This window comes from Protopterus annectens, chromosome 3.part0 (assembly GCF_019279795.1).
Source record: "Protopterus annectens isolate FY-2018-M chromosome 3.part0, PAN1.0, whole genome shotgun sequence".
In the NCBI taxonomy this organism is placed as follows: domain Eukaryota; kingdom Metazoa; phylum Chordata; order Ceratodontiformes; family Protopteridae; genus Protopterus; species Protopterus annectens.
In genome coordinates, this window is record NC_056731.1 from 1,932,320,047 (window position 1) to 1,932,345,426 (window position 25,380).

At 42.7% G+C, this 25,380-nt stretch overlaps 1 protein-coding gene across 1 annotated transcript in view; it reads left to right on the forward strand.

The window, feature by feature from the left end:
- Positions 1–25,380, forward strand: part of PTPN23 (protein tyrosine phosphatase non-receptor type 23) — a 1,983,393-nt gene that overhangs the window by 1,018,953 nt on the left and 939,060 nt on the right. The gene's annotated exons all lie outside the window — the stretch shown is intronic.

The following is a 25,380-nucleotide window of genomic DNA, read 5'->3' on the forward strand; positions in this document are numbered from 1 at the left end:
TCTCTGAGGCTTCCCTTAATCCAGACTCTTTGCCTCCTGCCCCGGTTAAGCCAGACAGGTATTACAGGGTGCCAGAGGCTCATAAATATTTGTATAAGAGCCCAAGGGCTGACCCAGAAACTATTAGCCAGGGACCTAAGGGTGTCAGGGCTTCTGTTGTAAAGAATCCAGTTCCTATGGATAAAGATTCTAGAGCTTTGGATAGGTGGGGTAAAAAAGTGTATACCTCTTCCACTCTTGCAATGAGGGCTTTGAATTGCCAGTTTCATATGCTGAAGTACTAGAATTTTCTGCTTAGTCAGTTGAAATCTAAGGTAGATGCTTTAGCAGAGGGCATAGAGTGTAAGGAATTACAGGATTTGGTTCATGCCTCTGATCAGGTGGGTAAGCATTCTTTGCAGTGTGGTTTTGATGCTTTACAGGCTTCTTCTAGGGTGGCTGCCACTGGATCAGTTATTCGTAGGCACGCCTGGCTTAAGGATCAGAACTTGTCAGAGCATGTTAAAGCTCGTATTTTGGATGCTCCCCTTCAGTCTGAAGTTTTGTTTGGTTCTCCTGTGGAGTCAGTCTTGAAGAAAATGGAAGACAAAGCTAAGTCTATGCAGACTGTTAAGGATTTTTTACAGGTGCAGACCCCTAAGTTTAGCAGAAATTGGCCTACTAAGGGATGGGCTTACCCTTCTTCTGATTTACAGTCTAGGGGCAGAGCTCATGCACAGGGTTCTTTCAGGCCTAGGACGTGGAGTTCCCCTGCACAGTCTACAGGTGAGGGCAGGGGCCAGTCCTTTCGTAAACAGACCCAATGACCTGCATCTTCAGCTGCCCGATCCTTCCTGTCTGGCAGCTCCTCTGGGAGGAAAGTTGGCACTTTTCAGGCAAAATTGGCTTTTAGTCACCCAGGACAAATGGGTGTTGGACATTATAAACCGAGGCTACAAGTTTTATTTCCACACATTGCCTCCTTTCAAAGGCATGCCAGACGTTCCTCCTCAGCAAAAGGTGGAGGCTCACAAACAGATTTCTTTACTTCTACAAATGGGGGCTATCCAGCAGGTCCCTCCGTCAGAAGTGGGCCTAGGATTTTATTCTCGCCTGTTTCTTGTACCAAAGAAAGGAAACACTTGGAGGCCAATTCTGGATTTGTCTATTCTCAACACATACCTGGACATTCCAAAATTCAAAATGTTGACTTTCTGCCTCTGCTAGGCAAAGATCACTGGATGGTAACTCTGGATCTCAAAGAGGCTTATCTTCATATTCCTATCAGGCCCAGCTGCAGGAGATTCCTGCGTTTTCGGGCTGGGACTTTACATTATCAGTTCTCTGCATTGCCCTTTGGCTTATCTACTGCGCCCAGGGTGTTCACAAAGGTTCTGGCTCCGGTGATAGCCTTCTTAAGGTTAAGAGGAATACAAATTTATCCTTATTTGGACGATTGCCTGATTCTTGGTCAAGACAAAGACAAGCTACTTCACCATCTACAGTATGTTATGGCAGTGTTAAGGTGCCTAGGGTATTCTGTGAACGAAATAAAGTCCAGTCTAGTACCCTCTCAGGACATGTGCTTTCTGGGTGTGAGACTGAATACAGCCTCTCAGATGGCGTTTTGACCCCGGACAAGCAAAGAAATCTTACCCTTTACTTCCAACAATTGTCTCTACGGTCCAGGCTGACTGCAAGGACAGTCCTTCAAGCCTTGGGGTTCATGGCATCTTGTATTCTGGTGCTTCCCAATGCCAAACTGCATATGAGGAAGCTACAATGGTATCTCAAAAGTGTATGGACTCAACACTGCCACGATTTGGACACTGTCATTCAGATAATACCTTGCATTCAAAAAGAATTTTTGTGGTGGGCTCAGGAATGTCACCTAAACAAGGGACTCTCTGTGACCCGACCAGAGGCGAGTCAGATCTTAACGACAGATGCCTCAGACAAGGCTTGGGGAGCACACCTCAATGGAAAATGGGTTCAAGACACGTGGCCTGCCAGACTTCAACATTTGCATATCAACATGAAGGAGATGTTAGCATTCCAATTTGCATTGATGGCTTTCAAGGATCTACTTCACCCAGGACAAGTGTTGATTCAAACAGACAACACAACTGTCATGTGGTACATCAACAAGCAAGGGGGAACCCATTCGTACCCTCTTTGCAGGCAAGCTATGATTTTGTGGGAGACTGCTCTCAGTTTGCACCTCACTCTTCAGGCAAGGTTTCTGCCAGGAGCACAGAACTCCTTAGCGGATGTTTTGAGCAGACAGATGGTGGATCCCCACGAGTGGAAATTGGATCCTCATGTATTTCAACAGTTGACAGTGACTTGGGGGACTCCAGAAATAGATCTGTTCGCTTCCCCACTAAATTTCCAGCTGCCAAAGTTTTGCACAAAGATGTTTCGTCCAAAAGCTTGGAAAGTGGATGCTCTATCATTCAGTTGGAACAATCTTCACGTCTATGCCTTTCCTCCTCTGCCTCTCCTTCCCAAGGTGCTCTTGAAGGTCAGACAGGACAAGCCCTCCATGATTCTAATAGCTCCAGATTGGCCACGTCAACATTGGTACCCTCTGCTGAGGAGTTTAGTACGGGAGCCTCCTTGGCCTTTGCCATCAATTCCACATCTTTTGTCCCAGGCAGGCAATCATTTCCTCAATGTCAGGATACAGTCCCTACATCTGACGGCCTGGCATATTCTGTTCTAGACCCTGGAGGGTCGCAGCTTCCTCAACAAGTTTTGAATGTTATTTTGGAGGCCAGACGGCCTAGTACAAGGAAAGTTTATGCTGATAAATGGAGGAGATTTTTTCTTTGGAGCAAAGCAAAGAGCTTTGATGTTTCAGTACCTAATTTGAGTGTTTCACTTCAATATCTTACAGAATTACTAGACAAAGGTTTGTCTTTCTCCTCTGTAAAAGTTCATGCTGCAGCCATTTCTGCTCACTATGACTGTGACCCACCATTATTCTCTCATCCTTTGTTTAAGCAATTTCTTAGAGGGGCAAAGAACATAAGACCCCCACGTAGAGCTCCTACTCCTTCCTGGGATCTCTATTTTGTGTTGGAAAAACTCACTTTACCTCCTTTTGAACCTGCAGCTACATCTGAGTTGAAGTTTTTGTCTTGGAAGACTGCTTTTTTGTTGGCCATTACGTCTGCTAGAAGGGTATCTGAATTACAGGCTCTAATGGCAGTTGAACCCTTCCTGATTTTTCATAAGGATAGGGTATCCCTGCGTACTAACCCTACTTTTATGCCTAAAGTTGTTTCAAATGTGGCCGTGAACCAATCTATTCATTTGCCTACATTTTATGCTGATCCCCAAAATAAAGGGGAAAAAATTTTGCACTCTTTGGATATTCACAGGCAGTTGCGTTATTATTTGAGCAGAACTAAAGGGTTCAGACAGTCTCAACAGTTTGTTTCTTTTGCTTTGGGCTCTCAGGGGAAACCTGTTTCTAAACAAACTATTTCTAAATGGATTGGCCATTGTATTGCTTTTTGTTATTCTCATCATGGTAAGGAGATTCCGGCTGGAATCAGACCTCATTCCACTAGGGCTACTGCCACTTCTACTGCTTTTTTAAGGGGTGTAGCTACTAAAGATATTTTGGAGGCAGCTACTTGGAATTCAGTGCACACTTTTTCTAAACATTACCATCTCCCTCTTTATTCCAAATCTAGGGCTGGGTTTGCCACTGCAGTTTTACAGGGCATGTTAGCAGCTCCCAATGCTTTATGATTTTGCCAACCTCCCTTTACCTTTGCTTTGGGATTCTACCCACAGGTTATGACTGCAGCAATGTGAGATGAAGAACATAGTACAGTTTTGTACCTACCATAAATGTAGATGTTCGAAGATCCACATTGCTGCAGTCCAATTTACCCTCCCTCCTTCCCCACTGTAGTTTGGGGTGATTGTGTGGCTTGGGTTGTCAATATTGTTTGTACATGGGTGGTTGGATGTTTTTTGGCTATGGCCTTTCTTTTTAGGGCCTTCTGACATCTGGGGCAAGAAAGACTGAGGATATGACGTCGGTCATGCGCTTTAGTACCACGGCGTACTGACGTCAGATCTGAGCGACCATGACCAACGCCAGCCTAACACTTTGGTATTCGGGCCGACCGAGGACAGCGGACTACCCACAGGTTATGACTGCAGCAATGTGGATCTTCGAACATCTACATTTATGGTAGGTACAAAACTGTACTTTTTCAGTGAGGCGCTTTCGCAGCCCCTGACGCCCGCTACTTTAGAGTCGCAGGCCGCTACCGACTCCCACGTGGAGTCGGCCATGCTGCTGGAAACTCTAGGTATTGGAGCCTTGGACACTATTCCCTCGGATGGGTCTGGAGCCGTTGAGCAGGCACCAGCTTCTGAGGGTGTATTCAGACCTAAACATCTTTGCATTAAACCGACTTCATTTTCAAAGGCAAAGACTAAGACACATTCTAAAGCAAAGAAACTCATGAGCAATGTGGACAGGCCTCTATGCCCAAAAAATAGATGCTCAAAATGGCCGAAGACTTGATTACCTTGATCAAGGGGTTCCCATCCCCCTCCTGATAAGAGGCCTAGGCAAGAGACTGACTATGAATCTTCAGATCAGATTTCTATTTCTTCTGATTCTTCTTCTAATCAGGAATATTCTCTTCCCCCCTATGAGGATTCTGATGCTGAATAATCTATACCTTCAGCTTCTCCTCCAGGGGACTACTCTTTTGGGGAAACCATGCATACCATGAGGGAGCATTTCCACTGGGAGAGCCAAGATTTTTCAGAATCTAAAAAGAGGCTCAGGGATTTCCTTTTACTACCTCAACACAGGCCTCTAGCTATTCCACCTGTGTTAGACATTGTAGATGATGTGTTCTCGGAGTCTAGTCTAACCCCTGACTCCTTACCTCCAGCTCCTGTTAAGCCTGACAGATATTACAGGGTTCCTGACTCTCATAAATTCCTTTTTAAAAACCCTGCTGCAGACCCAGAAACTATTTCACAGGGTCCCAAAGGAGTTAAGGCTTCTGCAGCAAAAAACCCTACCCCCTCTGACAGGGATTCTAGGGCACTGGATAAATGGGGAAAAAAGGTTTACACATCTGCAGCCTTGGCTATAAGGGCCTTAAACTGTCAGTTTCATATGCTCAAATATCAGCAACATGTCATGGCTTTGCTTAAACAGAAAATGTTAAACTCTGAATGTGCAGAAAACAAGAAAATGCAGGATTTATTGCATGCAGCTGAACAAGTTGGAAAGCATACTTTACAATGTGGTTTTGAATCTTTGGAGGCCTCCTGCAAGGCCACAGTTACGGGTTCTGTAATTAGGAGGCATGCTTGGTTAAAGGAACAAAATCTGCCTGATTATGTCAAAGTTAAATTATTAGATGCACCTTTAGAACATGATACTTTGTTTGGTGTTAAGGCAGAGGAGATGTTAAAGAAAATGGAGGACAAAGCCAAATCTATGCAAACGGTCAAAGATTTTTTACAAGTACAGCCACCTAGGTTTAGTAGACACTGGCCTAAAGAATTGGTCCTTTCCTGTGTCAGACAAACCTCAAAGGGGCAGATCCAGATGCCCTAGAGGCAGATCCCAGGAGCAAAGTTCATACAGGTCAAAGCAGTGGGGGATGTCTACCTCCAAAGTTGGAGAAGACAAATCACAACCTTACAGGAAACGGTCCCAATGACTTCCCCCTGCCTGCACCAAGCACTTATCTCCTGCCAGCACCCTTAGGGGGAAAAATAGCCATTTTTTCTCAAAATTGGCACATTATAACCCAGGATAAGTGGGTTCTAAATATAGTGTCACAGGGCTATACGTTCCATTTCCATACACTGCTAAAGGCAAACAGCTGGCAGATCTGCCAAAAAAATCAATGGGCAGAGGCACAAAAACAAGTCTCATCCCTCATGGACATGGGGGCCATTCAACAAGTACCAGAGCAAGAGCAGGGACAAGGATTTTACTCGACTGTTCTTGGTACCCAGAAAGGACAAGGCCTGGAGGCCAATACTGGACCTATCTATTCTGAACACATTCCTGGATATACCAAAATTCAAAATGTTGACTTTGCAGCAGCTTCTGCCCATGCTGGGCAAGAATGCTTGGCTAGTGACTTTAGACCTAAAAGAGGCATACCTGCATGTCCCCATCAGACAAAAATGCAGAAGATACGTCAGATTCAAGGCTGGCTCAATGCATTACCAATTCTCTGCACTGCCCTTTGGCTTATCTACTGCGCCCAGGGTCTTTACAAAGTGCCTGGCTCCAGTAATTGCATTCTGCAGATAAAGAGGAATACAATATATCCTTACTTGGACGACTGTCTAATTCAAGCAGAGAACAGGGACATTCTTCTACAGCATCTGGCATTTGTGAAAAGACTTCTAACATGCCTAGGGTACACAGTCAATGAAAAGAAATCAAAACTAGTACCCTCTCAAGAGATAATATTCCTGGATGCAAGCTTAAATACAACTGCCCAGATGGCTTATCTCACGCCAGACAAACAAAGGCAACTGACTACCTATTTCAAAATGTTGGCAACAAAAGCCCAGTTATCTGCAAGAAAAAATCTGCAGGCTTTGGGCTTCATGGCATCATGCATCCTGCTAATTCCATATGCAAGACTGCATATGAGGAAACTTCAGTGGTACCTTAAAAGCGTTTGGACTCAACATTGCCACAGCCTGGAAACAATGATTACTCTCATCCCCTGCCTGCAACAGGAGTTTCGATGGTGGGCGAAGGCTTGTCACCAGAACAAGGGACAGCCATTCACATTACCCCCAGCCAGGCAGACACTAACAACAGATGCATCAGATTATGCCTGGGGAGCCCACATGGCAGGAAGAACCATTCAGGGCACATGGTCCTCAAACCAAATGCATCTACATATCAACCAAAAAGAGATGCTACCTGTTCAAAATGCCCTGACAGCCTTCAGGGACCTACTTCATCCGGGACAACTACTGATAAAAACAGACAACACCACGGTCATGTGGTATATAAACAAGCAGGGGGGCACACATTCTTACCCCCTTTGCATACTAACCATGACTTTGTGGGACACAGCATTGACTTACCAAGTACATCTGCAGGCACAATTCCTGCCAGGAAAGGAAAACACTCTGGCAGACGAACTAAGCAGAAACCTTATGGATCCCCACGAGTGGCAGCTGGATCCACAAGTCTTCAGCATGATAACAAGGAAATGGGGATGCCCAGACATAGATTTATTTGCCTCCCCTCACAACTACCAACTAAAAAGATTCTGCACAAGGACTTATCACAGACAAGCATGGAAAGTAGACGCCCTATCTTTCAGCTGGAAAAACCTATCAGTATATGCCTTTCCTCCACTGCCTCTCCTCCCCAAGGCACTCGTAATGGTCAGACAGGAGAAGCCAAAGATGATACTGATTGCCCCAGACTGGCCCCGCCAGTACTGGTATCCAATCCTAAGGAACTTGTCTCAATGCCCAGCTTGGACCTTACCTCAAATACCTCATCTACTGTCCCAGCAAAACAGTCAGATCCTGCACAGCCAACTCAGTACTTTAAACCTGGCAGCATGGCGGATATTGTAGTCATACAAAACACACCTCTCAGTAAAGCTGTGATGGATGTCATTTTGGAAGCCAGAAGGCCTAGTACTAGAAAATCTTATGCTGGAAAATGGAAGAGATTCTGTGTTTGGAATCAGGCACAAGGAACTGATACAGCTGTACCAAATATTCCTCAGATTTTGCAAAACTTAACTGAGATGCTGGACAAAGGCCTATCTTTTTCATCAATTAAAATTCATGCCTCTGCCATTTTGGCTCATTACAATACAGAGCCACCAATTTTATCTCATCCTTTATTAAAACAGTACCTCAGAGGAGCCAAAATTTTAAGGCCTCCAAGGAGATCAATACCTGCATTGGGACCTCAACTGTGTCTTGAAAAAACTCACCCTGCCTCCTTTCGAGCCAGCTGCTACTGCTGATATAAAGTTTTTATCTTGAAAAACAGCTCTGTTCCTAGCATTAACTTCTGCAAGACGAGTTTCAGAGCCACAGGCACTCATGGCTGTGGAACCTTTTATCATTTTTTATCCAGATAGGATCTCTGAGGACAAACCCAACATTTATGCCTAAGGTGGTGTCCAGTGTGGCTCTTAACCAAACTGTTCATCTGCCAACTTTTTATCCAAATCCTCAGAACAAGGGGGGAGAGAATTCTGCATTTTTTGGACGTTCACAGACAGCTTAGATTCTACTTGGACATAACCAAAGTTTTCAGGAAGACAGAGCAGTTACTAGTGGCATATGCTGCAGGATCACAAGGAAAGGCTATCTAAAAGCAGACTGTTTCAAACTGGATAGGGCACTGTATTCATTTCTGCTACTTACACCATGGCAAGCCACTGCCTAAGGGCATTAGGCCACATTCAACCAGAGCTGCAGCCACTTCAACAGCCTTTCTCAGGGGAGTACCAATCAAAGACATTTTAGAGGCTGCTACTTTGAGTTCTGTGCACACCTTTACAAAGCACTATCATCTGCTACTCTACTCTAAATCCAGGGCAGGCTTTGCCACTGCAGTTCTGCAGGGCCTCATAGCCGCTCCTAATGCTTTTTAGCTCCAGTCTCCCAGCCATAGCTTTGGGACTGTACCCAAATGTAATGGCTGCAACAGTGAAACACGAAGAACATAGTACAGATGTTCATCGTGTTACCCTGCTGCAGTCATCATACTTGGGTTATCCTGCCGTCAGGCGGTCCTGCAGTCGACCCGAATTCCAAAGTCTTGGTCCGGCGTTGGTTGCTGTCGCTTTTTCCCTGACGTCAGTGCGCCAGGGGTATATAAGAGGCATCCAACGCCATTTTCTTCAGTCTTTCTTGCCACGCGGTGCCTGAAGCAGAAGCAGTTCGCAAGTGCCGGTCGGCCGACACCTGAGATTTTCGATTTGAATTTCAGTCCGAAGTCTTCAATAAAGCTAAGTACCCCGTTGGGGAACATTTTCATGCCTCAGTCCGATGTCAGAAAAAGTTAACAATTGCATTTCTTGTGGGAAGCAAATACCTCATAAGGACTTCCATTCCTATTGTATTCCTTCCCTAGGCCCAGACCATGACGTCACAGGTTGTCGGTTTTGTGCTAGGTTTAATAAACGAACTATCAAATGCCGTTTTGACTTCTCACGGCATTACTTTGGTAGGAAATTTAATTATATCATGCTGTCGGAGCAGCCAATGACCGCCATACATAAAAAAAGCAAAGATAAGGACAGGCAGCCTAGGAACAAGCCAGACTCCGAGGCCTCAGCTGGGCCTGTCGCCGGTTCTCCGGTTTTCAGTGAGGCGCCTACGCAGCCCCTGACGACCGTAGAACTGGAACCCCAGACAGCTGCAGATTCCCAAGCAGAGCCTACTAGGCCAACGCAGCCATCTTCCGACACCGGATCAGAAGTAAACACCGGTGAAGTGGAAACACCTTCGGTTGCAGAAAGTGTCTTCAGACCGACTACACGCACCAACTTCAAAAATTTTGTGCAAGGACCTTCCATCCACTAGCTTGGAAAGTGGACGCCCTCTCATTCAGTTGGAAAACATTAACAGTGTATGCCTTCCCTCCACTGCCTCTTCTAGCAAAGGTACTGCTGAAAGTCAGATTAGAGAGGCCACAAATGATACTCGTTGCACCAGACTGGCCACGCCAGCATTGGTATCCAATTTTAAGGAACATGGCCCACGGCCCACCATGGATTTTGCCACAAATTCCTCACCTGCTCACCCAGCGAGCCAATCAGATTCTACACAGCCAGCTCAAGATTTAAACCTGGCTGCATGGCAAATTACATAAACAACCAGCCAACACCTTTATCCAAAGCTGTTATGGATGTCATTCTGGAGGCCAGGAGGCCCAGCACCAGGCAAACCTATTCAGACAAATGGAAAAGATTTTGCGCCTGGAACCAGGCTAAAGGCCAAAATCCCCTTGATCCAAACATCCCTCAGATTCTACAATATTTAACTGAGATGTTACACAAAGGACTTTCCTTTTCATCTATTAAGATCCACACCTCAGCAATTTCAGCTTATTACAGCACGGATCCTCCTTTATTCTCACATCCACTCCTAAGACAGTACCTCAGAGGGGCTAAGAACTTATGACCACCAAGGAGAGCTCCAACACCTACTTGGCATCTCAACTTTGTTCTGGAAAAGCTTACACTGCCACCCTGTGAACCAGCTTTTTCAGCTGATTTAAAAATTTCTTCCCTGGAAAACTGCCCTACTACTAGCAATAACCTCAGCTAGAAGAGTCTCAGAGCTACAGGCACTAATGGCAGTGGAACCTTTCCTCATTTTTCAAGAAGATAGAGTCTCTCTACGAACTGTAACCCTTCCTTTATGCCAAAGGTGGTATCCAGTGTGGCCCTAAACCAAACCATTCACTTGCCCACCTTCTTTCCAAATCCCCCGAACAAAGGAGAAAGACTCCTGCACTCTTTGGACATTCACAGGCAATTACGTTACTACTTGGATAAAACTAAGGCTTTCAGAAAAACTGACCAGCTCTTTGTAGCCTATGCTACAGGACCACAAGGAAAACCTATTTCAAAACAGACCATTTCTATGTGGATAGGGCATTGCATACATTTCTGCTACACACATCATGGGAAACCGGTACCTGCTAACATTAGGTCCCACTCCACTAGGGCTACAGCTACATCAGCAGCCTTTCTCAGGGAGTGCCACCCAAGGGTATTCTGGAAGCTGCAACTTGGAGTTCAGTGCACACCTTCACCGAACACTATCACTTACCTCTATACTCTAAGACTAGAGCTGGTTTTGCCAGTGCAGTTTTGCAGGGCCTACTAGCTTCTTTAAACCCTGTTTGACTCCACCTCCCATCCTTAGCTTTGGGATTCAACCCAAATGTGATGACTGCAGCAGGGTAACACGATGAACATAGTACAGTTTTGTACCTACCATAAATGTAGATGTTCGAGTGTTCACCCTGCTGCAGTCCAGGTTACACTCCCTCCATCCCCTCTGAACTAGCTGAACTTATCTCTACCACTCTATCCTATACTACCTCTGTGGTGTATTAGCTTGTGCCTAAGGGTTTTGTTTTATTTTTATATAGCTATATGTATATATATGTATGTATATATATATATATATATATATATATATATATATATATATATATATACATATATATATATATTTTTTGCCTACCTATTGGGGGCACCTGACATCTGGGGCAAGAAAAACTGAAGAAAATGGCGTCGGATGCCTCTTGTATACCCCTGGCGCACTGACGTCAGGGAAGAAGCGACAGCAACCGACGCCAGACCAAGACTTTGGAATTCGGGCCGACTGCGGGACCGCCTGATGGCAGGATAACCCAAGTGTGATGACTGCAGCATGGTGAACACTCGAACATCTACATTTATGGTAGGTACAAAACTGTACTTTGTGTACACTTATCATAAATGTAGATGTTCGAGTGTATTCACTGTTGCAGTCCAGGTTATCCACCCGCTATCCCCCTTCTTCTGCTGGAATTTTTCTTTCCTTCTCTGATTTCTACAACCTATGTGGTGTATTTGCTTGTAGATGAAGTAAAGTTTATATTGGTGTATGTATTATATATATATATATATATATATATATATAAATATAAATAAATCTGGCTACTCTTTTAGGGGGCACCTGACATCTAGGGTAAGAAAAACTGAAGAAAATGGCGTCGGCTGCTTCTTTTATACCACTAACGACCTGACGTCAGGGAAGAGGCAACAGCAGCTGACGCAGGACCCAAGACTTTGGAATTCAGGCCGACTGAGGGCAACCTGCCAGCAGGATTACCCAAATGTAATGACTGCAGCAGTTAATACACTCAAACATCTACATTTATGGTAAGTGTACACAACTGTACTTTGTGTACACTTACCATAAATGTAGATGTTCGAGTGTATTCACTGTTGCAGTTCTGGTTACCCTCCCTCCAACCCCCTTTTTTCTCTTACTATACCTCTACTTTCCTTTACTATGCTTAAAAGCCTTTTTGGTGTATTTGCTTTTGTTTGTAGGTGTATTTTTATGTTTTTAATACTTAAATATTTGGCTCCCCATTTGGGGGGCACCTGACATCTGGGGCAAGAAAAACTGATGTCATGGCGTCGGCTGCATGTTTTATACCCATGACGACCTGATGTCATGGAAGAAGGGACAGCAACCGACGCAGGACCCAAGACTTTGTTATTCAGGCAGACTGAGGGCAAACTGCCAGCAGATTACCCAAATATAATGACTGCAACAGTGAATACACTCGAACATCTACATTTATGGTAAGTGTACACAACTGTACTTTCCACTTCCTTTTATCCGAGCTTTTTATCAGATCTTTTTCAGAAGGGCTCTAGTTTTTCTACAAAGTACATTTGCTGCCATTTATAATTTTCATGTTGGACAAAATCAAATGACTGTAGCCTATCTAAAGATTTAAGATGCATTTCTAAGGGGGAAAGGGTTGGCATAGTAGTCAAGGTCTGAACCTTCCAAGTACAAGGTAGAGGGTTTTATTCTGACTTCTGGTTATTAGCTAGACATGAAATAGTCTTCAGATTCATAGTCTAATATTTACCTATGATCCTAAAAGGATCTTTCTTATTAAGACATCTGTAACTGTTATGCTTCAGGCATTAACTAAGCCTCCTTTTGAACTGGTAGCTTTAGGAGATTTAAAATATCTTTTTTGGAATACTGCTTTTCTTGTGGCTGTCACATCAGCTAAAAGGATTTCCGAATTACAAGCAGTCTCTTGTAAACCTATTTATTTGTCTTTCCAAAAAGGTAAGCTTTCTTTGAGATTGAATCCTTCTTTCATCCCAAAAGTGGCACCCGAAATAAACATTACTCAAAACATTAATTGGCCAGTATTCTTTCTATGATTTTCTAATAAAGGAGACTGTATACTCTGCATTTATTAGATGTCCACAGACAACTTTGATGTTATCTCCATAGGACTAAGGATTTCAGAAATTTTTTTTCTAAAACAAAGCTAGGGCAGAATGTTTCAAAAGACACAATATCTAGGTAGCTGCCTGACTGGATATCATTTGTCTATGAAAAATTTGGACTCTGTGTAACTAAGAAACAAAGAGCTCATTCAACAAAGAGCTATGACTTCTGCTTTTATGCACAGAGTTCCTTTAGATGAAATTTGTGCTGCAGCAGTTTGGTCTACAGCCCACACATTCATTTTGCATTCCAAGCTGGATGTACAGTCAAAATCATGTACATCTTTTGGTTTCTGAAAACACCAGGATATCTTTCCTCGATACCTCCCAGGGTTGAGGGTAGCTGGGGAATCTGTCCCAAAGTTTGAATTAGGGCAAAAAAAAGACAATATCAGATATGGTTTATGTACATACATATACATATAACAGTATGTCTGTTGTCTACTTTTTGCCTTTTTCAACATCCCTCCCTCCTGTCCCATTCCAAAATGTTTTCTCACTTTGTGCTCCTTTTTGATTGAACGGACCTAACCAGGAACCTTGTCATTACACAACTTCATTTGGTTGTTTTATTCCAAGTTATTTTCCAGTATATAATTTAGGTGTTATTGTCTGTGAGATAATAAGAGAATGTGTTGGATGATAAATAAAGACAAAAAGGTACCAAAGTCACCCAGAGCAGCCGATGAATAAGTTCCTGAACGTATATGATTTATTTAAAAAAACGAAACGTTTTTGTTGCATCCAATACAGTAACTTCTTCAGAGGAGAATAACAAGTTAACAAACGGTGCCAAATTTAAACCTAGGCGTAATTACGTCAGTGGTAACTTGATCTAAACAATTAATTAAACAAATAAATATCCATGATTCTAAATGAGAAGTAAACTACTTCAAAAAGTTGTTATCATAAGAAACATCAAAGTACAAACACCCTTGTTAAAAATGCATCTAATAACTTAATAAACTAAGTTAACAGAAGCAACTAATAAGTAGAACCTATTTATAAGAGTTATAAAACCAATATATTAACAAGTAAAATATAAAAACATAAATACATTTCACTTGCAAATAAACTCCGCCACCTATAATCAAAAATGAACCACATGCAGAACTGTAAAAGCTATCTTAAAAAACTCCTAAGTTTCAAGAGGCAAGCTATATTACAATTCTCATTAAGTCCTGGCAAAGTAAATGCGTCTAAAGTAAGTTGCCATTCCACTTCACTGACTTCTAATAACAGAGACGATGGACCGCCTCTGATGTCCGGTGAAAGTTGGTCAATGGCTTGAAAATAGAAGCTATGACCAGGATTTGTGTCTACATGTTTGGCTAAAGCGTTGTCTTTCTTACTTCTTCTTATAGCGTATATGTGCTCGTAAATTCTCTCTTTAAATTTACGGTCAGTTTTACCTAAGTAATACGCAGAACAACAATCGCATGTAGCCAAGTATATGATACTTTTAGAATTACAGTTAAGTTTATATTTATTGATAAATTTTTTATTATTAACCATAAAAGAACTACCTGACTTGACAAATCTACACATGTTGCAAGAACAACATGTAAACGTTCCTGTTACCCTACTGCTTATGGTAGCTTTTTTCGTTTCCAAGAGACTTTTGAGGTTAGCCCCTCTTCTGTACACAATAGATGGAAAATAACCTAACTTATCCACTAAGTATTGGTTACCCCATATAAAATATCAGTTTTTAAACAGGATACATTTAATTTCTTCTATGTCCCTGTTAAAAGTAGTCACAAAACTGGTTTTGTAGTTTACTATAGGAGCCAAATGGTGCTGGTCTTGCTGTATAATAAAATTAAAATTAACACTAGGTTCAGTTTGTAATGACTCCGAAGTAGAAATATGTGCACTATTCTCACTTAATCTAAAATCTGTCTCAGCGAGTGGTAGGGAGTCCACTTTGTTATAAGTTAGAAGCGGTCTATAAATGCCTCTATTATGTTTCAATTGGACCTCATGAATGAGATCGTCCACCATATGAGACGGGTAACCCCTGTTGATGAACATGTCTGTAAGGAATTGGCATTCCATTATAAATACTTGTTCAAGGGAACACATTCTTACAGCTCTGATTAACTGGCCCTTAACTATAGACCGCTTTTGTTTATAAGGATGAGCACTAGAATAGTGTAAAAAAGAGTTACAGTAAGAAAGTTTTCTGTGTATAGCAGAATGGAAGCAATTATTCTGGCGGTCTTTCGTTAGTTTTACATCCAGGTAGTCAATTGAATGGACATCAAATTTGTATGTAAACTTGAAAAATGAAGTATTCAAGTTAAAGTAGTCCAACAGCTGTGATGTCTCTTCTGTGTCACCTTTGAAAAGAATGAAAATATCGTCAAGGAATCTAGTGTAATAAACCAGACGAGGCATATAGTTCACATTGTTGAAAACGAAAGATTTTTCCCAGTAAGCCAGGAATAGATTAGCCAAACTTGCTCCACAAGGGGAACCCATGGCCACCCCTTGCTTCTGTAAATAGTATTCACCGTTAAAGATAAAGAAATTAGAAGACAAGATAATGTCAACGAGTTCAGTGACGAGGTCGATTTCTGTCTTAGAAGCATTCAAGTCTAATAACATTAATGCTAACCATTCAGTTGCTTCAGTATGTGGAATGGAAGTATAGAGGTCGACGACGTCACTTGTTAAAAAGTTGACAGAGTTGTCAAACTGCAAGTTATTTATCTTTTCTAAAAAAGACCACGAGTCCTTACACACTTGTGGAACAAGTTTGAGATATTTTTGTAAAATATTATCTACGAGTTTTGCACTTGAGTATGTAAGCAAATTGCGTCCATCGATAAGGGGTCTCATAGGTGGATTTTCCCTGTTTTTATGAATCTTGGGGATGCCAAACATCACTGGTGTTTTTGGATACGGAATATTGATGTAATTAAAAGTTTGTAAGTCTATCTTATTTTCAAGAAATAAATCCCTGAAATAAGATCTAGTCCTTGTTTGGGACATGTTCATTTCATTCAGGGAAGATCTCATGTATGCTGGACTGTTAAGGACTGAACTCATTCTAATATTGTAATCAAAAGTGTCAAAGAAGATCAATCCCCCACCCTTATCTGGTTTGATGACACGTACGGAAGATTTACTCAAAAAATGTAAAGCGTTAAATTGCTCTTTGCTAGTGTTAAAAGGTTGTTGTATTCTATTGTGTGAACTTGTTTGAGCTAGATGTCTAATATCAAGTTCACAGATGTTCTCAAAAAGGTGCAAGACTGTATGTAAAGGCGGATTAAATGTGCTTAAAGCCTTTAAGTTGTCACTAGGTGGACAAGTATCATTCAGATTTAATTTTCTTACAAAACATTTTAAATCAATTAACGTTTTTGCCAAGTTGAAATTTCTACTAGGGACAAAAGTTACACCATGTACTAATAAGTCAATCAATGTAGGTTCGATGTCCAATGAGGAAAAATTGTAAATAAAAAAGTCACCACGTAGATTGTTGGGCATATCTGGTTTCCTCTCCACAGGTAAAAACATTGCCATGGAATTTGTTTAGTATTCTATAATCAGAGACCTAAGAAATACCTAATGTGTCCTGTCTTGTTCTCTGAAAGGCCCCCTTTAGCTAGTGCAAAAAGCAGTGTACATACCTTGGTGTCCGCAAAGATAGGAAGGCCATGCATGCCTATAGATTGTGCATGTGGGCATTGTATAGCAGTCATGCTCCTTATAATGTCCCAAACTACACAAATCTGAACAGTAGTCTCTTGGTATATTAAAGTTATGAAGTGCCACCTGCAGCCGGTAGTGTTTTTATTGCCACAAAATATCTTCCCATGCCTTAGAGTGGGAAGTGTCACTAAGGGTTACCGGATGTTGTTGCACAACTGCAGCTAGGATCCTGAGCATTTTTGACATCTGCATCTCTAATATTTTCAGTGTGCTTTGCCCTTTTACATCCTGGTGCATATTGCTACACAATCAGTTATGACTGTTTTTTGCTTGTGACATAAATAAGACACATTGGTGAGACAGTTATGAGTCTCAGAGGATCCCCAAGTTGTGGAACAGGCTGCCTATCCTTGTGAAGAAGACCCCATCCCTAGCTCTTTTTAAGTGTAACCTTGAACCCCCGTGTCTCTGATAGACAGAGGCAGACAGTTATGCCCAAACTAGCTTCCCCCCACATAATTTGTAGAAACTTCCTAACTAACATAACCCCTTCTCCTCGCTTAATAAACACCCTTGATAGATAGGGATACAGTTGGATTGGATTACATGGCTAGGCTTGTAAGGGACTTTGTAGTCATTAGCCTTTAGGATTTACCCATGAACTATGAATGTCAACTCTTCTCACCTTGTGTACATTTGGATGTCACTATGGCTCTTCCCTGCTCACCTTCATTTTGTATGATATTATGCAGTTACTTACATATTTACTCTGTAGTGCAGTTTTGGTTACTTCAGTGGAGCATAGCACTAAGATTTGCTGCTAACCTGCTTATGCCTTTTCTCCCTTTAGTTGCATAGTCATAGTGCATAATATGTAACTTGTCTAGAATATCAACCATAGTTCTATTGTTCAACTAGCAAGATAAAAGCAGACGCCTTTTATGCCATTACATATGGCTAATACTAACACTCAAGCATGGTACCCATAATCTGAGCTGTATGGTCTATCATTTATACTCCTTGTGAGCAGTCATCCTGTGAAAATATTCACAGAGTTCCAGAGAAGTTTCTTACAAAAAAAGGAGCATCTGTATTCTTATCTTTAAAGAGGGAGCAACATGTGCCATCAGCAGTCGTTTCTCAAGTACAAGCTTTATAACATGGAAAAATAATTATTCTAGTTAATTAAAAATGTAATAAGGAATTCATGTTGCATATATTCCAGGTAAAATTCCAGTTATATTAAGTACCTATTTCAGCCATTTTATCCAGTAATTGCATTTTTGTAGTTAATCATCCAACATCAACAGGTTAAATAGGCAAGTGAACTCTGTCACTCACCAGTTAGTTTCCTTAGATTTGCAGGTCATTTTAAGTAACTTCCTTACCTTAACCCACAGTATTTGACCATGGTATACCCAGACTACCTCTGCTAACTTTTGCTGACCCAGAAAAGCAGCAGTGTTGCTTTGAAAGTGTCTTGGATTATCATACTGTTAACTCTAACTTCAAGAGTATGAAAAGGAGTATTATTTGTATTGTGTGTATCTGTGAACTTATCCTTTTAGTCCAAAGCTTATGGCCATACAGGAATATGGGGACATAGGCTATCCTGCAGATGAAAAGCCTCATCCTTTGACTCTATTCCTGCTTTACCACAGCAGCCTGGCGTAATGCTTGCAATACTGCAGCTGTTGCACCCATCCTTTCTTTAGTCTCCACATCAGTTTTACCTTACTTTTGATTAAGACCCTAAGTTACTTTGTCCTCCACTAAAAGTAGCTGCTCCTCTCTCACCTGTAAAGAGCAGACCCTTTATTTTCTGGGAAAGAGCCATAACTCCTAATTCTGGAGCTGCTGATCCTCATCCAGGCTGTGTCTTATTTAGTAGCATGCCAAAGATACATTTACTTGAACCCAAGATGACATCATCATAATTTGCAGACAACAGGAATGCAACCCTTATTTCACAGCACCGGGTTCTGTCCATACATTGGTTGCATGTTTTTTTGCCTCCATGACCCCTCTGCCTTTGTCATTCAGCCTGTCCCCATTAGCACATTCCCTTCTTCTTTGTTCACATTCTTGAAAGATGTGTGTACGACAAAATCCTGTCTTAACTCAAGGTATAGGTTGGCTCTCCTTCATGGAGAGAACTGCTTTGAATGGCTTTCATAATCCGAAATTGTCATCCCCCTTTTATAAGGGTAAAAAGTTTTAAGAAAAACCCAGTCAAGCTACAGTTTTCACTGTGTGATGCTTTAAACCTCCTGTAATGGAACCCTATGGGATATATGCAAATGACCCCTTAAGGGTTTCAGGTGTTTTAACAGCTTCTGAATGCCCATGAATTTTCGCTTATTAAATCTTTATGGATACATTTAGGCCAATAAAACCAAAGCCCACTAGCTGAAAGCATGCCTGATTCATCCTTTTTATTGACCTTATCAACACAGCATCAGTGGACTGTTTGGCTGTACTTTAGAAACATCCACTGAAGCCCTACTTTTCTATCAAATGAATCACAGTCTGCTCTACAACCAGGAAATATTCCATAGCTTGTACCAGGGAGCTTGCATTTGTGCAAAGAAACCCCACCAAGCCTCCCCAAACATGGGTATGATGAAATGTCATTGTCATTGGACAGCGCAGTGATGCATTGGTAGCATTGTCACCTCACAGCAAGAGGCTGTCCGGCTCTAATCTCAGCTGAGGTGCCTTCTGTGAGGAGTCTGCATGTCCTCCCTGCATTCATGTGGGTTTCCTCTGGGTGCTCCGGTTTCTTCCCATGTTTCAAAGACGTGCATCTGGAGCATTTCTCCCAGGGCTTCCACTGAAAATTGGTTTTGTTCCAAGTCGGACTTTCCGGATAAACAGATATTAAATTAAAAATAAATGTGCTGATGTTCATTGTGTTTCACTGTTGCAGTCATTACACTTGGGTTATCCTGCTGGCAGGCGACCCGCAGTCTGCCCGAGTTCCAAAGTCTTGGTCCGGCGTCGGTTGCTGTCGCCTCTTCCCTGATGTCAGTGCGCCAGGGGTGTAAAAGTTGCAACTGACGCCATTTTCTCCAGTCTTTCTTGCCGCACGGTGCCCGAAGCAAAAGCAGTTCGCAAGTGCCGATCGGCCAACTCCTGAGATTTTCAAAATTGAATTTCAGAACCGAAGTCTTCATTAAAGCTAAGTACCCCATTGGGTAATCTTTTTCTTGCTCCAGACCTATGTCAGTAAAAGTTAATAATTGTATTTCTTGTGGGAAGCAAATACCTCATAAGGACTTTCACTCTTACTGCATTCCTTGTCTAGGCCCTGACCACAACATTACTAGTTGTCAGTTTTGTGCTAGTTTCAATAAACACACTATTAAACGTCGGTTTGATTTTGCGTTACATTATTTTGGATGAAGATATAATTATATAATGCCGTCGGAACAACCAACGACCAGAATGTATAAAAAACACAAAGACAAAGAAAAAGACAGGCATCCGAGGTCCAAAACCGACGACGAAGACTCTTCTAGGCCAGTTGCCGGTTCGCAGTGAAGCGCTTTCGCAGCCCCTGACACCCGCTACCTCAGAGCCACAGGCCGTAACCAACAGCCACAAGGAGACACCGAGACCTGTGGAAACTCAAGGTATTGGGCCTACGGAAACTATTCCTTCAGATGGGTCTGGAGCCGCTGAACAGGCACCGGCTTCTGAGGGCGTTTTCAGACCTTCACAGCTTACAATTAAGGCTACTACAGCAGCAAAGGCAAAGTCAAAAACACCATTAAAGACAAGGAAACAAGTGCAGCATTCTCCAGAACAGTCATCCATGCCAAAGAAACAGATGCTTAAAATGGCCGAAGACCTTATTACTTTAATCAGGGGCTCCCATCCCCCTCCTGACAAAAGGCCTAGGCAAGACACTGATTATGATTCCTCTGATCAGGTTTCCATTTCCTCTGATTCTTTTTCTGATCAGGGCTATTCTCTCCCTCCCTATGAGGACTCTGATGCTGAAGATTCCATTCCTTCAGCCTCACCACCTGAGGATTATTCTTTTGGGGAAACCCTGCACACCATGAGGGAGCATTTCCATTGGGAGAGCCAGGATTACTCAGAATCCAAGAAAAGGCTCAGGGATTTCCTTTTATTGCCTCAGCACAGGTCCCTGGCTATCCCCCCTGTGCTTGATATTGTAGATGATGTTTTTTCTGAATCCAGTCTGTCTCCAGATTCTTTACCCCCTGCACCAGTAAAGCCAGACAGATACTACAGGGTCCCTGACTCTCATAAATTTCTTTACAAAAACCTCGCTGCAGACCCAGAAACAATTTCTCAGGGTCCTAAAGGGGTTAAAGCTTCCACTGCCAAAAATCCTGTCCCCTCCGATAGGGATTCCAGAGCTCTGGACAGATGGGGGCAAAAAGTTTACACTTCTGCTACTTTAGCTGTAAGAGCTTTAAACTGTCAGTTTCACATGCTTAAATATCAACAGTGTCTCATGTCTTTGTTAAAGCAGAAAATGGTTACAAATATAGAAAGTCCTGACAGTAAAGAAATGCAAGATTTATTGCATGCAGTTGAACAAGTGGGAAAGCATACTCTGCAATGTGGTTTTGATTCATTAGAGGCTTCTTGTAGAGCCGCAGTTAGAGGCTCAGTTATTCGAAGACATGCTTGGTTGAAAGAACAAAGTTTTCCTGACCATGTTAAAGGAAAATTATTGGATGCTCCACTACAGCATGATACTTTGTTTGGTGTTAAGGCAGAAGAGGTGTTAAAGTAAATGGAGGATAAAGCAAAGTCAATGCAAATGGTAAAAGATTTCTTACAGGTTCAACCACCTAGATTTAGCAGAAACTTTCCTTCAAAAAATTGGTCCTTTCCAGTGTCAGACAGGCCACAAAGAGGCAGATACAGACGCCCAAGAGGCAGATCTCAGCCCCAAGGCTCCTACAGACCTAAACAATGGGGTGCTTCAGCCCCCAAAGGAGGAGAAGATAAATCACAACCTTATAGGAAGCAGTCACAATGACTTCCCTCTGCAAATGCCAAGCTCTAACCAGTTGACAGCACCCCTAGGGAGAAAGCTAGCACTTTTTTCAAAAAATTGGCACATGATCACCCAAGACCAATGGGTGCTGAATATAGTTTCTCAGGGGTACAGGTTCCACTTCCACACGCTTCCAAAACTAAAAGGTATTGCCAAACCTGCCACAAAACCAATGGGCAGAGGCACAAAAACAGATTGCTGCCCTTATGGATATAGGAGCTATTCAAAAAGTTCTATAAGAAGAACAGGGACAAGGATTTTACTCAAGACTTTTCTTAGTGCCCAGAAAAGACAAAGCCTGGAGACCAATACTGGACCTGTCAATCCTAAATACTTTCCTGGATGTTCCAAAATTCAAAATGTTAACACTACAACAACTTCTGCCCATGCTGGGCAAGGAGGCTTGGCTAGTTACTTTGGGACGTGCAGGTATGCCTCCTTGAGATCCAATCAGACAATCATGCAGAAGATACCTCAGATTTATAGCAGGCTCAATGCATTACCAATTCTCTGCACTGCCCTTTGGCTTATCTACTGCGCCCAGGGTCTTCACAAAATGCCTGGCACCAATAATTGCATTTTGCAGACAAAAAGGAATTCAAATATATCCCTACTTGGACGACTGCCTTATTCAAGCAGTGAGCAAGGACATCCTTCTAAAGCACCTGGCGTTTGTAAAAAGATTGCTAATTTGCCTAGTGTACACAGTAAACGAAAAGAAATCAAAACTAGTGCCCTCTCAAGAGATAATATTCCTGGGTGCAAGCTTAAATACAACTGCCCAGATGGCTTATCTCACGCCAGACAAACAAAGGCAACTGACTCATTACTTTCGAATGATGGCAACAAAGACCCCACTCCCTGCAAGAAAAATTCTGCAGGCCCTGGGTTTCATGGCATCCTGCATTCTACTAATTCCATATGCAAAACTGCATATGAGGAAACTACAATGGTATCTAAAAAGTGTTTGGACTCAGCATTGTCACAGCCTAGAGACCATCATAACCTTGATTCCCTGCCTACAACAGGAGTTTCAATGGTGGTCCCAGGCCTTTCACCACACCAAGGGACAGCCTTTCACCTTACCTACAGCCAGGCAGACAATAACAACGGATGCATCGGATTATGCCTGGGGAGCACATATGGCAGGAAAATGTGTTCAGGGCACGTGGCCCAAGGAACAAGTGCATCTTCACATCAATCAAAAAGAGATGCTAGCTGTACAGAATGCCCTGACAGCCTTCAAGGACCTAATACATACAGGACGACTATTAATAAAGACGGAAAATACCACAGTTATGTGGTACATAAACAAGCAAGGGGGCACACATTCCTACCCCCTATGCAGACAAGCCATGACTTTCTGGAACACAGCACTGACCTACCAGGTACATCTGCAAGCACAATTCCTGCCAGGAACAAAAAATACACTGGCAGACGAACTAAGCAGAAATCTCATGGATCCTCACGAATGGAAGCTAAATCCACAAGTGTTCAACATGATAACAAGGGAATGGGGACGCCCAGACATAGATCTTTTTGCCTCCCCTCACAATTGCCAAATACAGAAATTTTGCACAAGGACTTATCACTCTCAAGCATGGAAAGTGGATACTCATCATTCAGCTGAAAAACCTGACAGTCTGTGCCTTCCCTCCGATGCCTCTTCTCACCAAGGTGCTTCTAAATGTCAGACAAGAGAGGCCAAAAATGATCCTGATTGCACCAGACTGGCCACGCCAGCACTGGTACGAAATCCTAAAGACTTTGTCCCAAGGCCCACCTTGGCCTCTACCTCAAATCCCTCATCTTCTGACACAGCAAAACAATCAGATTCTGCACAGTCAACTCAGAACCCTAAACCTGGCAGCATGGTAGATAATATAGCCATTCAGACTGCACCTCTCTCTAAAGCTGTTATGGATGTAATTTTGGAAGCCAGGAGGCCCAGCACCAGGAAATCTTATGCAGAAAAATGGAAGAGATTCTGTGCTTGGAACCAGGCACAAGGGCTCGACCCACTGGTCCCTAATATACCTCAGATTTTGCAATACCTGACTGAGATGTTGGACAAAGGCCTATCTTTCTCATCAATTAAAATCCATGCCTCTGCCATTTCAGCTCATTACAATACGGATCCTCCTATTTTTTCACATCCTCTACTACGACAGTACCTCAGAGGGGCAAAGAATATAAGACCCCCTAGGAGAGCACCAGTACCTACTTTGGACCTCAATTTTGTTTTAGAAAAACTAACACTGCCTCCATTTGAACCAGCCAGCACAGCTGATCTAAAATTCTTGTCATGGAAAACTGCTCTGCTCCTAGCAATAACTTCAGCAAGAAGAGTCTCAGAGTTGCAGGCATTGATGGCTGTGGAACCTTTCCTCATTTTTCATCAGGACAGGGTTTCTCTTAGGACAAACCCAACATTCATGCCAAAAGTGGTCTCCAATGTGGCCTTAAACCAAACCATTCAATACCTACTTTCTACCCAAATCCCCGGAATAAAGGGGAAAGACTTATGCACACTTTGGATATACACAGGCAGCTACGATTTTACTTGGACAAAACAAAAGCTTTCAGGAAAACTGAGCAACTGTTTGTAGCATATGCTGCAGGATCACAAGGAAAGCCTATTCCGAAGCAGACAGTCTCCAAATGGATAGGACACAGCATCCGCTTCTGTTATGCACAGCATGGCAAATCTGTGCCTAAGGGCATTAGCCTCATTCTACCAGAGCAGCAGCCACTTCAGCAGCTTTCTTCAGAGGGGTACCAACCAAAGACATATTAGAAGCTGCAACCTGGAGCTCAGTGCATACTTTTACCAAGCACTGTCACGTACCTCTCTACTCCAAATCCATAGCAGGCTTTGCCACTGCAGTTCTGCAGGGCTTGTTAGCCTCGCCAAATCCAATCTAGACCCAGCCACCCAACCTCAGCTTTGGGATTCTACCCAAGTGTAATGACTGCAACAGTGAAACACGATGAACATAGTACAGTTGTGTACCTACCATAAATGTAGATGTTCGAGTGTATTCACTGTTGCAGTCCAGGTTACCCACCCACCATCCCCCTCTTTGCTGGGACTATTCTGTACTTCTCAACTCTATACAACCTATGTGGTGTATTTGCTTGTAGATGAAGGAAATGTTTATGGTATTATATGCATGGTTGTTTGGCATATTTTTTTATCTTTTCAGCCTTCCTATCTGGGGGCACCTGACATCTGGGGCAAGAAAAACTGAAGAAAATGGTGTAGGTTGCAACTTTTATACCCCTGGCGCACTGACGTCAGGGAAGAGGTGACAGCAACCGACGCCGGACCAAGACTTTGGAACTCGGGCCGACTGCGGGACGCCTGCCAGCAGGATAACCCAAGTGTAATGACTGCAACAGTGAATACACTCGAACATCTACATTTATGGTAGGTACACAACTGTACTATTTCCCATCTCTATTATCAGTTTCTTCCAGCACCAAAGCATCTAATCAAATTTGGGTCATCTGGGTCATAGGGCCTGGTCTTTGCCATAGAGCCAGAGATTGGGTGCATATTTTGATATTTTACATGAAATACATAAACAAGATGTGGAAGACTGATGCACTGTTTTGAAAGTCCTATGCATGCCTTAAATATGTTTG